Below are 15372 nucleotides of genomic sequence, written 5' to 3'. Positions count from 1 at the left end.
TTTGTGAAATGGTTGGCTTTAATTGAAGACTGTTGTCTTGAAAATTTTCAAACTATTTGATATCACTATAATATATGTTTTGTATTTAGTAATATTAACATCACAATTGAGAAACGAGAGCACTATGGGATGCTAAAAAGCTTCATAATGATGTAATCAGAATCACTTTCCATTATACCCTCCAATTTAGTTTCCATTAAAATGAAAATAGATGTTTAATTATAAACATTCCAAGTACTTATCTAACGTGTGGTATAAAAGAGCATGTGATTATGAGCTGTGGAATATGATCAAAATCTAATTTGTGGCACTGACGGTAAAGAATTTCTCTGAGCATTTTACAAATTGGAGAAGTAGACACTCAACAGGAAAAGAGAAATTAAGGGAGAAAACAAAGTGGCAAACAATGAAAGAGATTGAGATTTTTCAAGGCCTGGATTGAGATAGCCAAGCAAATTAGTTTTGGATGGGTTTCTAAAGAATAAGGAGGTAGTGACTAAAAGGTCATCCTCCGATGAGGAAGCAGATAATAAGCAATAACCCAAAGTGTAAGGAAAGGGGGGTGCATACTAGATGGAGAAGCTAACTCATAGGCTGGAGTGAGGCCATGGAAGAATTTGAGATGAGGATCTTGAAACTAATTCAACATGAACTAGTACAGCTCAAAATAGACATGGGCTGTTGCATATGCAGACCTTTATGCAAGAGAAAATTTGGCCTTGAACAACCTTATCACCCATGAAGTAGCATATCAGCCCATTTGTAAGTTATAAATTGTATCTGTTCCTCATCCTGTATGCTTTGTATAAACACTGATGTTTATTTCCTGGCGGATATGAATATCTGACCGCTCAAATATCCTTTCATATAGTTAACCTAAAGCTGTTATTTTCAAAATATATAATTCTTCATTGTCATTTCCATATACTAATGAATAGTCCCAGTCATGTGATCTTTCCAGTGGTATATATAATCTCACCCTTTGAACAGTGTTGTATCCAGGAATTGTTCCTGAAAGAAAATTATCTCGGGTGATCAATCAAAAGAAATTCCAATTGTGGAGAGGACAGGCAAATTAACATTTGAGGTATAATCCATAAACAGAACTTCACCAATTCTGATGCAGGGTTACAACTGAAACATTAACTTATCTTTTCTACCCACAGATAATGACTGACCTACTGACTATTTCCTGTATTTTTTTTTGCAATTTTTCAGCATTTGCAGGTTTTATGCTTTTTACTGAAGCTCCATTTTTCATTGGAGCATATTTCCTGACATGGAAGGGTGTATTTCTTTCCTGCCAGACAGATTTACCAACATTCAAGTATAGTTGCTTGTAGTCCAGATGGGGTTCAATATATCAGTGCAGTATTACCTTACTTTCTTAGGCCTGATGCTATCACCCATCTTATGGTGGTATGGTGAACAAGATGGCTGCTGCTAGGCTGACAGTTCCATGAGGAGCTCTTCGTTGCTTCACCTCTATCCCTGGGAATCTGCTGCTATCCTCTGCCCTTTCTTTCCCAAATCTCCTCACTTCCACTGTTCAAGTTCCCCTGGCTCTATTAGTTGGTGCATTTTAGATACATACATAGATATAAAGAAGCTAGGAGTAGGCCATTCGGCCCCTCGAGCCTGTTCCGCCATTTAATGAGATCATGGCTGATCATCCAAATTCAGTACCCTGTCCCTGCTTTCTCCTCATATCCCTTGATCCCTTTAGCCTTAAGAAATATATCTAACTCCTTCTTGAATATATTTAATAAATTGGCCTCAACTGCCTTCTGTGGTAGAGAATTCCACAGGTTCACCACTCTCTGGGTGCAGAAATTCTTCCTCATCTCAGTCCTAAATGGCTTACCCCTTATCCTTAGACTGTGACCCCTGGTTCTGGACTCCCCCGCCATCGGGAACATCCTTCCTGCATCTAGTCTGTCTAGTCCTGTTAGAATTTTATAAGTTTCAATGAGATCCCCTCTCATTCTTCTAAACTCTAGCGAATATAAGCCTAATCGACCCAATCTCTCCTCGTATGTCATTCCTTCTATCCCAGGTATCAGTCTGGTGAATCTTTGCTGCACTCTCTCCATGGCAAGAACATCCTTCCTCAGATAAGGTGACCAAAACTGCACACAATACTCCAGGTGTGGTCTCACCAAGGCCCTGTACAACTGCAGCAAGACATCCTTGCTCCTGTACTCGAATCCTCTCGCTATGAAGGCCAACATACCATTTGCCGCCTTAACCACCTGCTGCACCTGCATGCTTACCTTCAGTGACTGGTGCACAAGGACACCCAGGTCTCGTTGCACTTCCCCTTTTCCCAATCTATTGCTGTTCAGATAATAATCTCTCTTCCTGTTTTTTGCCACCGAAGTGGATAACCTCGCATTTATCCACATTATACTGCATTTGCCATGTATCTGCCCAATCACCCAACCTGTCCAAATCATACTGGAGTTTCTCTGCATTTCTCTGTGTCCTCCTCACAGCATTTTAACCCTAACTACAAGTTAACTGCTATTTTAAACCCCCACCCCTGCTCTCTGCTTCTCTCACTGAGCTGCTGAATTCTCTTCTCAAATTTGGTTTCCAGTTTCCTGGACTTCGCTGGACATCAAGACTATGCTTCTGCAGTGGACTACACTGGATTACACCATAAGACTCATTTTCTGTGTCTCTGAATCTGCTGCTAAAAATGTTCAAAGTAACATTTGGCCCTCTTTCCCCCCCCACTGCTGCAGTTTCTCTGCTGAGCTTGGTGACTCTACTGGTTTTTCAGCTTTTGTTGGTTTCCGGCTAGCTGCTGTTTTTCTGCTGAGCTGGGTGACTCATTCTACTGGTTTTTCAGTTTTGTTGATTGCTGGCTAGTTTTACGTTCCTCTGATGCTTCTGATCTATGGTGACCTCCAATTTCGCGTCAACTTTGCTTTCATCTTTCTGCGCCGCAACTGATTCTCATTCCCATGGCAATAACCTCCATCCTCCAATTCCCTACCCTTCAAATAGCTTCCGGATTTCACTTGTCCGCTACACCTGTCTACGAACTTGGACAACAGTTTGTCGATGCTCCATGCCGACTCCATCCTACCTACGTCAACTTTTTCCCTCCACGGGACCTCTGTCTTTAACCCTGACTCCCTACTATTGTCTCCAACCTATTCCCTGTTACTACCAGGAAATATGTATCCCAATAATTGCTACATAACCAGGCCTATGTAACTTGAAGTTTTCCCTGTGTCTATTCACGTGCGCATTTTGGCTGCCACTCCGGACCCGAACCGATCACTTCTATTTCCACTTTTTTCTCCCCCTTTTTCTTCTCTCTCTATCCCTCCCTGACCACTCTCTCCTGTCAGCATGCCTACTTTCATCTCTCCTCTCTCGGGTACTCTGCCCTCCCAAATCCTTCATTACTCTTTGACCTTCCTACTCTACTGCTGCCATCCCAGGTTTCACTCCCTCTTATGTAAGCCTACAGCTTCCCTCTGTGCCTCTCTTGGCATCCTCCGAAGGGACACCGTGGCACTTGTCGCTACCTCCTCACGAGCAGCAGCTCTAACTGTCCCATCCTATTGTCTCGTCGACCTCCCCGCCCAGCACACCTGCTGGAGGCTAATCTTGCCAATCTCCTCCTCGCCCAACTCGCCCCTCCCAGTGCTGATCCTGTGGACGATGTCAGCGGATCAGCCATCACTGGCTCTTTCCGCATCTCCCTCCAGAATGTCTGTTCACTTGCAAACAAGGTCCTTGGCATCCATGAGCTTATCATGGATGATTGTATTGATGTCATGGCCCTGACGGAAACTTGGCTGAGGGGCGATAACACCTTACCCCTAAATGAAGCCTCCCCGCCTGGCTATACTTTCCACCACTTGCCCTGCCCAGAAAGCCGTGGTGGTGGTGTGGCTCTCCTCAGCAAGTCACACCTTGGTCTGACCCCCTACTTCTCTGGCACTTTCTCCTCCTTTGAGCATCTCACCTTGTTCCACCCCCCTCACCTCATTTAAAATTCTCATTCTCTACCATCCGCCCAAGTACCATAAAATTTTTTAAAAAGATATCTTCACTGCTTTCCTCCTTCAGCCTCTGCACCAAGGGACTTCTCATCCTCGGTGATTTCAACCTCCATCTCAATTCATCATGCTCTCTCTTCTCTTGAGTTCACTACTCTCCTATCCTCCCTTAATTTCTCCCTCCATATAAACTCCCCAACCCATATTCACGGCCACCCCCTTGATCTTGTCATCTCTTGTGCCCTCGCTACTCCCATCATATCAGTCGCAGATAAGGCCATCTCCGACCATTTCCTTGTATTGTTTCCCCCCCCACACCAACCCTACTTCCTTCTGTGTTCTCCTGTGGAAAAAAAACTCTGCCAACTTTCTTACAACTGCACTTACGAAATCCCAACTGTCCAGTCTTTGGCCCTCCATTCACCATGACATTTCTGCAGCTACCGATCTGATCAACCACACCCTCACCACCATTTTTGATGCCCTAGTCCCTATTAACACCATTACAACTGGTTTAGCCATTTACCGCCAGATTTGCCCGGAGCACATAAACCATTATCGGGTTCGACTCTCGGCTGCCAAAACTGTTCACTATTCCAGGACCATTTTGGAATGCAAAGATAACCCCCAGCTACTATTCTCTACTGCTAACCATCTTATTACTCCCCTGTCTCCTCCACCCTCACCTCCAACAACAAGCGCGAGGAGCTCATGGATTTCTTTGTCTCTTCCGATCAGCGGCCTCTGCCACTTCACTTCCTTCCCCTAGCCCACCGGTTTCACCACTTGCCCTGCCCAGGTAGTCGCAGTGGCGGTGTGGCTCTTATCATTTCCCTCTCTTCCCTTAGCCCACCGAGCCAAACTTTCTCTAAGGTTCCCCCCGTTTCCTAGCCCTGAACTTGCATCGTTCTCCAGTTTCTCTCTGCTCTCCCCTCATGCCCTCTCCGAGCTCATCTTGTCTACGAGGCCCACTTCCTGCTCCCTCAACCCTATTCCCACTAAACTGCTGACAACCCCACTTCCTTTTCTGGCTCCCATGTTAGCTGACATTAATGGTTCTCTCTCCTCAGGTACTGTCCCCCTCTCCTTCAAATCTGCCGTCATCACTCCTCTCCTGAAAAATCAAACCCTTGATCCCTCCGTCCTTGCAAATTACCACCCCATCTCCAACCTCCCTTTCCTCTCAAGTCCTTGAACGTGTTCCAGCCTCCCAAATCCGTGCCCATCTTTCCCAGAACTCCCATGTTTGAATCCCTCCAATCAGGTTTCCACCCCTGCCACAGTACTGAAACTGCTCTCATCAAAGTCACAAATGACATCCTTTGTGACTGTGACAAAGGTAAACTATCCCTCTTCGTCCTTCTCGACCTGTCTGCTGCCTTTGACACGGTTGACCACTCCATCCTACTCCAACGCCTCTCCACCGTTGTCTGGAACTGCACTCGCTGGTTCCATTCTTATCTATCTAATCGTAGCCAAAGAATCACCTGCAATGGCTTCTCTTCCTGCTCTCGCATCTTTACCCCTGGTGTCCCCCAAGGACCTATCCTTGGTTCCCTCCTATTTCTCAACTACATGCTGCCCCTTGACAACGTCATCCGAAAACACAGCGTCAGTTTTCACATGTACGCTGACGACACCCAGTTCTACCTCACTACCACTTCTCTCGACCCCTCCGCAATCTCTGAATTGTCAGGCTGCTTGTCCGACATCCAGTACTGGATGAGCAGAAATGTTTTCCAATTAAATATTGGGAAGACTGAAGCCATTGTCTTCCCCGCCACAAACTCCGCTCCCTAGCCACCGACTGAGGCTGAACCACACTGTTCGCAACCTTGGTGTCATATTTGACCCTGAAATGAGCTTCCGACCACACATCTGCGGCATGATTAAGACCGGCTATTTAAACCTCCGTAACATTGCCTGTCTCCGCCCTTGCCTCAGCTCATCTGCTGCTGAAACGTTTATGCATGCCTTTGTTACCTCTAGAGTTGACTATTCTAACGCACTCCTGGCTGGCCTCCCACGTTCTACCCTACGTAAAGTTGAAGTCATCCAAAACTCGGCTGCCTGTGACCTAACTCACACCAAGTCCCGTTCACCCAGCACCCCTGTGCTCGCTAACCTACATTGGCTCCTGGTTAAGCAACTCCTCGATTTTAAAACTCTCACCCTTGTTTTCAAATCCCCCTCTCTTTCCCCCCCCCTCCCCCCCCCCCATCTTTAGTCTCCTCCAGCCCCACAACCCCCCCAACATGTCTGCGCTCCTCTAATTATGCCCTTTTGAGCATCCCTGATTTTAATAGCTCAACCTTTGGTGGCCATGCCTTCAGCTGCCTGGGCCCTAAGCTCTGAAATTCCCTGCCTAAACCTCTCTGCCTCTCTACCTCTCTTTCCTCTTTTAAGATGTTCCTTAAAACCTACCTCTTTGACCAAGCTTTAGGTCATCTGCCCTAATTTCTCCTTATATGGCTCGGTGTTCTGTGAAGCTCCTTGGGACATTTTGCTATGTTAAAGGTGCTAAATAAATACAAGTTGTTGTATGTGCTTATTTGTTCATGTAGCTCTTACAAAGGAATCTTCTTGAGTATTGGTGTGCTCTTCATTCTCCACTGCCCTTAGAGTACATTCCAACTTATAACTATTTCTATCACCATCCGCACGTGAATACATAGCATAAGTGTGTGGGATGGACTGTGGCTTCTGCCCCTATCACCATCACTAATGGTGAATTAAGCTTCCTTTGTGGGATGGCTGCCTCAAAGAACCCTGGCATAGTGATTATGGGATTCTCCCCATGACTTATGGAATGTAAAAAAAACTTCAAATTCTTAGCAATTTGGTTCATGGTGAAGCATCTTGAGGACTTCCTACACAGCAGTACCTTGAAAGTATAGACTGCCAACACAACGAGTTGACTAAACAGTTAGTAAAGTATGATGTGTTCCATTGTCTCAATACCATATCGAAGTAGCACTGGTGGAAGCTGAATCCAGTAGATCTGTCAGTCTACTATGTAGTAGGGGCTCAGAACAAGATGGTGAATACCCTCAACAGGGCTGGATTCCAGCTTCATGTATTGAAGCTAAATTCCTAGATGACCTTAGAAGTGCTGCATTTTGAAAATTATATAACCGCATTCTAGTCTGGAGCTGCTCGTCAGAAAATGCACTCTCTGTATGGAAATGAGCTTTAAGTTTCCTCCCATTTTGAATCCCATTTATTTTAAAGATTTGCCCATTTGGTAAAAGCTTGCATGGGGAGTATTCCTATGGATTCGAAGGGGTGCATTGTTCAGTATTTAATAAGAGCTGTTCAAGTCTTTCACCACTATAACCATGGAAACATAGGGCAGGAGTTTCTGCTAGTTTGCGCTGGTTTTTTGAGTGCAATTCGCCCGAAGTGGGCCAAACCAGCACAAAAGATCGAGGAATTTCAAGTGCAGATTGCGTCCAGTGTAAATCGAGTTTCTGAGATCTATTGCGCTAGTTTAAAAAATATCACGCTAGAAACTGTCCCCGCCCACAAAACTGGCCATGCCCCAGATCGAATTAATCACCATTGTGTGTTTCCATTAATTGCACTGTTTGGGGGCTTTTGAGGAGGCTCTTTTTATAAGCGCTTAAATACTTTTTTAATTTGCTAAGAAACTGATAACTGTACACCATTGTAATTAGTAAATGATTCTGTATAGTTTTTTAAAGTCACTTTGAGTTATTTAAAATTTGGTTATTCACGGGTATTAGACTAGGAACTCTGATTAAAAATGCTTATTCTTTATGATAAACCCATTTTCAGCAGTATTAATAAAACTGCACCAGGTTTGCACTCTTAAATATGAACAATAATTAAGCAACTAACTGGAGGAGGAGGCTCTATGAACATCCCCATCCCCATCCTCAGTGATGGCAGAGCCGAGCACGCGAGTGCAAAAGACGAGGCTGAAGCATTTGCAACCATCTTCAGCTAGAAGTGCTGAGTGGATGATCCATCTCTGCTCCTCCTGAGGTCCTCACCATCACAGAAGCCAGTCTTCAGCCAATTTGAGTTGCTGCACGTGATATCAAGAAACGGCTGAATGCACTGGATACAACAAAGGCGATGGGCCCCAACAACATCCCGACTGTAGTGCTGAAGACTTGTGCTTCAGAACTAGCTGCGCCTCAAGCCAAGCTGTTTCAGTACAGCTACACCACTGGCGTCTACCTGACAATGTGGAAAATTGACCAGGTATGACCTGTCCACAAAAAGCAGGATGAATCCAATCCGGCCAATTACCGCCCCTACTTCTTCTTAGGCAGTCCCTTGGAACCGAGGATGACTTGCTGCCAAATTAAAAATGAGTTCTCAGGTGGCTGATGAGTCCAATGCAGGATCTACAGTCTCTGTCACAGGTGGGGCAGATGATGGTTGAAGGGACGGATGGATGGGGTGCTTGGGTTGACGTACGCTGCTTGCGCTTGGCTTCTGCTTGCTCCCGGCGAAGAGACTCGAGGTGTTCGGCGCCTTTCCGGATGCTTCTCCTCTTTGTGCGGTCTTAGGCCAGGGATTCTCAGGTGTTGGTGAGGATGTTGCACTTTTTCAAGGAGGCTTTGAGGGTGTCCTTGAAGCGTTTCCTCTGCCCACCTGGGGCTCTCTTGCCGTGCCGGAGCTCCGAGTAGAGCGCTTGTTTTGGGAGTCTCATATCGGGCATGCGGACGATCTGACCCGTCCATCGGAGCTGATCGAGCGTGGTCAAAGCTGAGATGCTGGGGATGTTGGCTTGCGCGAGAACACGGACGTTAGTGTGCCTATCCTGCCAATGGATTTGCAGGATCTTGCGGAGGCAGCGTTGGTGGTACCTCTCCAGTGCTTTGAGGTGCCTGCTGTACGTGGTCCATGTCTCTGAGGCATACAGGAGGGCAGGTATCACTACTGCTCTGTAGACCATGAGCTTGGTGCCGGGTTTGAGATCCTGGTCTTCAAACACTCTCTTCCTTAGGCGACCGAAGGCTGCACTGGCACACTGAAGGCGGTGTTGGACTTCATCATTGACGTCTGCCCTTGTTGACAGTAGGCTCCCGAGGTATGGAAAGTGGTCCACGTTGTCCAAGGCCTTGTCATGGATTTTGATAATCGGGGGGCAGTACTGTGTGACGGGGGCAGGTTGGTAGAGGACCTTTGCCTTACGGATGTTTAGTGTAAGGCCCATGCTCTCGAATGCTTCGGTGAAGGTGTTGACGATGGTTTGGAGTTCGACCTCTGTGCGCAGACGCAAGCGTCGTCTGCATACTGTAATTCAACACCAAAGGATGGGACAACCTTGGATCTGGACTGGAGGTGACGGAGGTTGAACAGTTTCCCGTTTGTTCTGTAAATTAGTTCCACTCCAGCAGGGAGATTACTGAGGGTAAGATGGAGCATTGCAGCAGGGAAGATCGAGAAGAGCGTTCACACAGCCTTGCTTGACCACGGTCCGTACATGAATTGGGTCTGTGGTGGAACCACTGGGCAGGATCACGGCTTGCATGTTGTCTTGAAGCAGGCGGAGGATGGTGACAAACTTTTGAGGGCAGCCGAATTTGAGGAGGACACTCCATAGTCCCTCATGGTTGACAGTGTCGAAGGCCTTTGTGAGGTCAAAGAAGGCCATGTACAGCGGTTGGTGCTGTTCCCTCCATTTCTCTTGTAATTGACGCACAGTGAAAATCATGTCCATTGTGCCCCTTAGTGGGCGGAATCTGCATTGCGACTCTGGGAGGAGCTCTTCAGCCACTGGGAGAAGGTGATTGAGGAGGATTCTTCCGATGACGTTCCCTGTGGCAGACATCAAGGAGACTCCTCTGTAATTACCGCAATTGGACTTGTCCCCTTTCTTGAAGATGGCCACAGTTACGGCGTCTGAGATCCCCTGACATGCTGTCCTTATTCCAGATAAGAGAAATTAGTTCATGAATTTGCGCCAGTAGTTCTTCTCCACCATGCTTTAGTGCCTCAGCAGGGATTCCATCTGCTCCTGAGGCCTCCTTGTTCTTCAGTTGTCGGATGGCCTTTTCAACCTCTTGCCGGGCTGGGGTTGTGCTGCGGTGGTGGCGGGTAGCATGCTGCGGGATGGAGTTGAGGACACTCTCATTACCAGACATCAGTCTGCTCACATCATCAGCAAAGTGATGGAAGGTGTCGTCGACAGTGCTATCAAGCTGCACTTACTCACTAATAACCTGCTCACCAACGCTCAGTTTGGGTTCTGCCTCTTGGTTCCAGACCTTATTACAGCCTTGGTCCAAACATGAATTCCAGAAGTGAGGCAAGAATGACTGCCCTTGATGTCAAGGCAGCATTTGACCAAGTGTGGCATCAAGGAGCCCTAGTAAAATTGAAGTCAATGGAAATCGGGGGGAAAACTCTCCAGTGGCTGGAGTCATACCTAGCATAAAGGAAGATGGTTGTTGGAGGCTAATCATCTCAGCCCCAGGACATCGCTGCAGCAGTTCCACAAGGCAGTGTCCGAGGCCCAACCATCTTCAGCTGCTTCATCAATGACCTTCCCTCCATTATGGGGTGATAAGTGGGGATGTTCGCTAATGATTGCACAGTGTTCACTTCCATTTGCAACTCCTCAGATAATGAAGCAGGACGTGCCTGCATGCAGCAAGACCTGAACAGCATTCAGGCTTGGGCTGATAAGTGATAAGTAACATTTGCGTCACAGAAGTGCTAGGCAACGACCATCTCCAAGAGAGAGTCTACCCACCTCCCCTTGACATTCAACGACATTACCATTGTCAAATCCCTCACCATCAGCATCCTGGGGTTCACCATTGACCAAAAACTTAACTGGACCAGCCACATGAATACTGTGGCTACAGAGCAGGTCAGAGGCTGGGTATTCTGCAGCGAGTGACTCACCACCTGACTCCCTAATGCACTTTCACCATCTACAAGGCACAAGTCAGGAATGTGATGGAATACTCTCCACTTGCCTGGATGAGTGCAGCTCCAACAACACTCGAAGCTCAACACCATCCAGGACAAAGCAGCCAGCTTGATTGACACCCTACACATCACCTTAAACATTCACTTCCTCCACCGCTGGTGCACCGTGCCTGCAGTGTGTACCATCGACAAGATGCACTGCATCAACTCGCTGAGGCTGCTTCGACCACACCTCCTAAACCCGCAACCTCTACCACTTAGAAGGACAAGGACACCAGGCGCATGGAAACACCACCACCTCCAAGTTCCCCTCCAAGTCACACACCATCCTGACTTGGAAATATATTGCCGTTCCTTCATTGTCGCTGGGCCAAATCCTGGAACTCCCTACCTAATAGCACTATGGGAGCACTTTCACCACACGGACTGCAGCAGTTCAAGAAGGCAGCTTACCACCTTCTCGAGGGCAATTAGGGATGGGCAATAAATGCTGGTCTTGCCAGCGACGCCCACATCTCGTGAATATCGAGGAATATTTTTTATTTGACTTTTTTTAACAAACTTATGTTCTAAGGTGCTACCTGCCCGATTGCACTGGTTCATGGATTATTTTACATTCAGTGGTATCCAAATGAGTTTGAGAGGAAACCTATGCAAAAAAAAAAACACTTCTGAAAATTAGTGCAATTTGCGTCCGGATCGCTGATTGTGCCCAAAGCGGAAACTCTTGGCCATAGTACCTATTTATCTGCACTCGTCATGCAATGCACCAGTGACACTGGAAGACCAGTTTCTGCTCTACAAATACTTCTAGCAAGACCACATAGGTATGTTAGCAGGGTGGTGTTGTATCCGTGTGTTAATGGAGACACGGAATGCAGGAGTTGGTTTCACAGGTGTTTACTGAACAAAGTCTGGAGGTGAACTAACTGATACAAGACACTATACAGGCTTATATAACCCGAGTGGCCATTACCGGCATTACAGTACACAGGGGGCTCTTAAAGGCACATACACCACAATTCCTCCCCTTTTAGACAACCAGTACATAACATTTTAAGTAATCATTAATTAACATGTTACAAGAACAGTAATCTACACATTTGCTGCAGTTAATCAATTATAAGTCAGTCTCTCTGGAGGCTTCCTGACTCTGTCCGGATAACGCCTCGGTGGTGTAGTAGTTTTTGGTGGTGCAGTAGGTTCTTTTGGCAAGGTCGATTCGGATTGAATGCCAGTGTCGGGTTCATCTGGTTCCAGTATCACCGGATCGGAGGTAGATACTATGGGTATCTCTGCTTCTTCATTAGGCGTATAGAGTTGTGGTGTAGGTTGTCCCTTTTCGGATGACTCTATGATCTGGTCAGCATGGTGCCTTATTATGCTTTCTCCAATGTCCACGGTATACATCAGCGGTCCTAGTCGTGTGCAAATAGTTCCAGGCTGCCATTTCTCGGTACGGTAGTCCCGGGCCAAAACTTGTTGACCTATCTGGTTCTAGTTGGCCTTTCATTCATGCCTTGAAATTGCCGGTTCTCCACGTCCCTTCTGATGTTTGGCTTGATCAAATCCAGCTGGCATCTTAGGCTTCTATTGAAGAACATCATGGCGGGAGTTTAGTTTGTAACCACATGTGTTGCATTCCTGTATGCAAACAAGAAGTTATCTACCTTATGCTGTAGATTTATGTCTTCATTACCCATGGCCTTTATGGCCTTCTTGAAGGTCTGGACAAACCTTTCAGCCAATCCATTGGTGGCGGGATGGTATGGGGCGGACGTGTAGTGCTTAACCCCATTGTGTTTTTTAAGAACTTCCTGAATTCTTCGGACACAAATTGCGGTCCATTATCAGAACAGATCTGTTCAGGCAGCCCATTCCTGGCAAATATGGTCCTTAATACTGTGATGGTTTTTTCCGCGGTGGTGGAGGACATCTTTATTACCTCCGGCCACTTGGAGTGTGCATCAACCGCGATTAAGAACATTGAGTCCATAAATGGACCAGCAAAGTCAATGTGTACCCTTTGCCATGGAGATGAGGGCCACTCCCATGGATGTAGAGGGGCTTGTGGTGGAGCGTTTTGGATCTTCTGGCATCCTAGGCAGCTCTTGGTCATTTCTTCGATGCCTCCATCGATACCTGGCCACCACACAAACGCTCTGGCTAGGTTCTTCATTTTCACTCCATCCAGCTGCCCCTCGTGAAGCTCCTTTAGCACTTTATCCTGGAGTTTGGGTGGAATCACCACTCTGGATCCACACATCAAGGTTCCTCGGCACACTGACAGCTGTTCTCTTCTTTGCGAGAATGCTGGCAACAGTGGTTCGCCATGTGTTGGCCATCCCTTCACCGTTAAATCGTAGACTCGTGAGAGAGTCGGGTCATTTCTCGTTTCCTTTTCAATGGCAGAATTTGTTACTGGTAGACATTCCACTATGGTTGAGTGGAACATCTCCACTGGGTCCACTGTAGGTGCCTCTTCTACCGTTGGCAACGGTAGGCGCGAGAAACCGTCAGCATTCCCATGCTGTTTTGATCCTTTGTATTCTATGTCATATTGGTGTGCCCCTAGGAAAAGGGAACACCTCTGTAGCCTTTGCGCTGTCATAATGGGAACACCCTTTTTAGGGTTGAATATGGAGACGAGGGGTTGATGGTCAGTCAACAAGGTAAATTTTTGTCCGTGTAGGTAATGGTTGAATTTCTTCACTCCCCATACCAGGCTGAGTGCTTCCCTGTCGATTTGGGCATAGTTACGCTCAGCTGAGTTCAATGAGCGTGACGCAAAAGCTATCGGCCGCTCCGAGCCATCAGGGAATCTATGCGATAATACCGCTCCTACGCCGTAAGGGGATGCATCGCACGCCAGTCTGATTGGCAGTGATGGGTTGTAATGAGCCAAAACTTCCTTGGACGTGATCAAGCCTTTGCATTTATGGAAGGCACGTTTACAGTCTTCGCTCCATTTCCAAATTACTCCCGTTTGTAGCAGTGCGTTAAGAGGGTGCAGAACAGTTGACCAGTTCGGTAAAAATTTATGATAGTAATTTATCAATCCCAGGAACGACCTTAATTGTGAGACATTTTCAGGTGCTGGGGCTTTTATGACCGCTTCAATTTTTTCAGGTGACTTATGCAACCCTTCCTCGTTAATTATGTGGCCACAATATGATATTTGTTTCTGGAAAAATTCGCACTTGGGGCGATTTGCTCGTAGGCCCTGTTCTCTCAGCCTAGTGAGCACCTGCTCCAAATTGGCAAGGTGCTCGTTGTCGTTTTCTCCTGTTACAAGGATGTCGTCTAGGTAGCATTGAGTCCCCGGAATCCCTTGGAGGACTTGCTCCATAGCTCTTTGCCAGATAGCTGGAGCTGATGCTATTCCGAAAACCAGTCGATTGTACTGGTACAGGCCTTTGTGTGTATTTATCGTGAGATACTTTTAAGAGGCCTCTTCAACCTCCATCTGTAGATATGTCTGTGCCACGTCAATTTTGGTGAAACGTTTCCCTCCGGATAGTGAGGCGAAAATATCTTGTATCCTCGGAAGAGGATACTGTACCGTGTGAAGGACCGGGTTTACAGTCACCTTGAAGTCCCCACAGATGCGAATTTTTCTCTGTTCTTCAGATTTATCATTATTCAATGTTTTCTTCATGACCGGGACGATGGGTGTTGCCCACTCGCTCCAATCTATCTTGGATAATACGCCTGCCTTTTCCAAATTCTCTAGCTCTGCCTCGACTGCTGGACGAATTGCGTATGGCACCGGCCTTGCCTTAAAAAACTTGGGAATTGCCGCATCTTCCACTTTTATTGAGGCGGTGACGCCTTTCAAGGTTCCTAGTTCCTGTTGAAACACTTCCTTGGCGTTGGCCAAGATGTCTTTTAATCGTTCAGGTATGACGTCATCATCATTTTTTTTCTTACTGGTCACCGTCAGTGCCTGAATGGAGTGCCCGTCTAAACGTATCTTCCTGATCCATTCACGTCCCAACAGCGGTGGACCACCATCTTGCAGAACGTATAAGTACAACTTCTGTATTTCCTTGCCGTTGTATACAACAGGCACCCTTATTTTCCCTTTGGGGTATACTTTCTGCCCCGTATATGTTTTCAAGATAATGGATGTGTCTTTCAAAGGTATATGCGGAAATAGCCGCTCGTAATCCCGTCGACTTATGACGGTCAGAGCTGATCCTGTATCTAGCTCCATTTTAACTGGGGACCCCGCTATCGTGAGGGTAACCCAAATGGTCTGGTAATCTTCTTTGGCAATTACATTATGTAATTTGAGACAGCTTAGTCTCTTGTTTCCGGAGTCGATATCGCTCTTCTGGTCTTCGGAGCTACTGTCCGTCATCATTTGTACCTTTCTGTACTTTTCCTTATTGATTTTTTTCCTGTCCGTGGATTTTTTGTTTCCAGATCAGCATAC

General features: G+C 46.6%; 1 protein-coding gene across 6 annotated transcripts in view; it reads left to right on the top strand.

Moving 5' to 3' along the window:
* Positions 1-15372, top strand: part of vps13a (vacuolar protein sorting 13 homolog A) — a 631135-nt gene that overhangs the window by 411665 nt on the left and 204098 nt on the right. The gene's annotated exons all lie outside the window — the stretch shown is intronic.

This window comes from Somniosus microcephalus, chromosome 1 (genome assembly GCF_052327205.1).
Source record: "Somniosus microcephalus isolate GS21.2 chromosome 1, FLI_Smic_1.0, whole genome shotgun sequence".
In the NCBI taxonomy this organism is placed as follows: Eukaryota; Metazoa; Chordata; class Chondrichthyes; order Squaliformes; family Somniosidae; genus Somniosus; species Somniosus microcephalus.
This window is presented reverse-complemented; position numbering and strand designations above follow the sequence as displayed.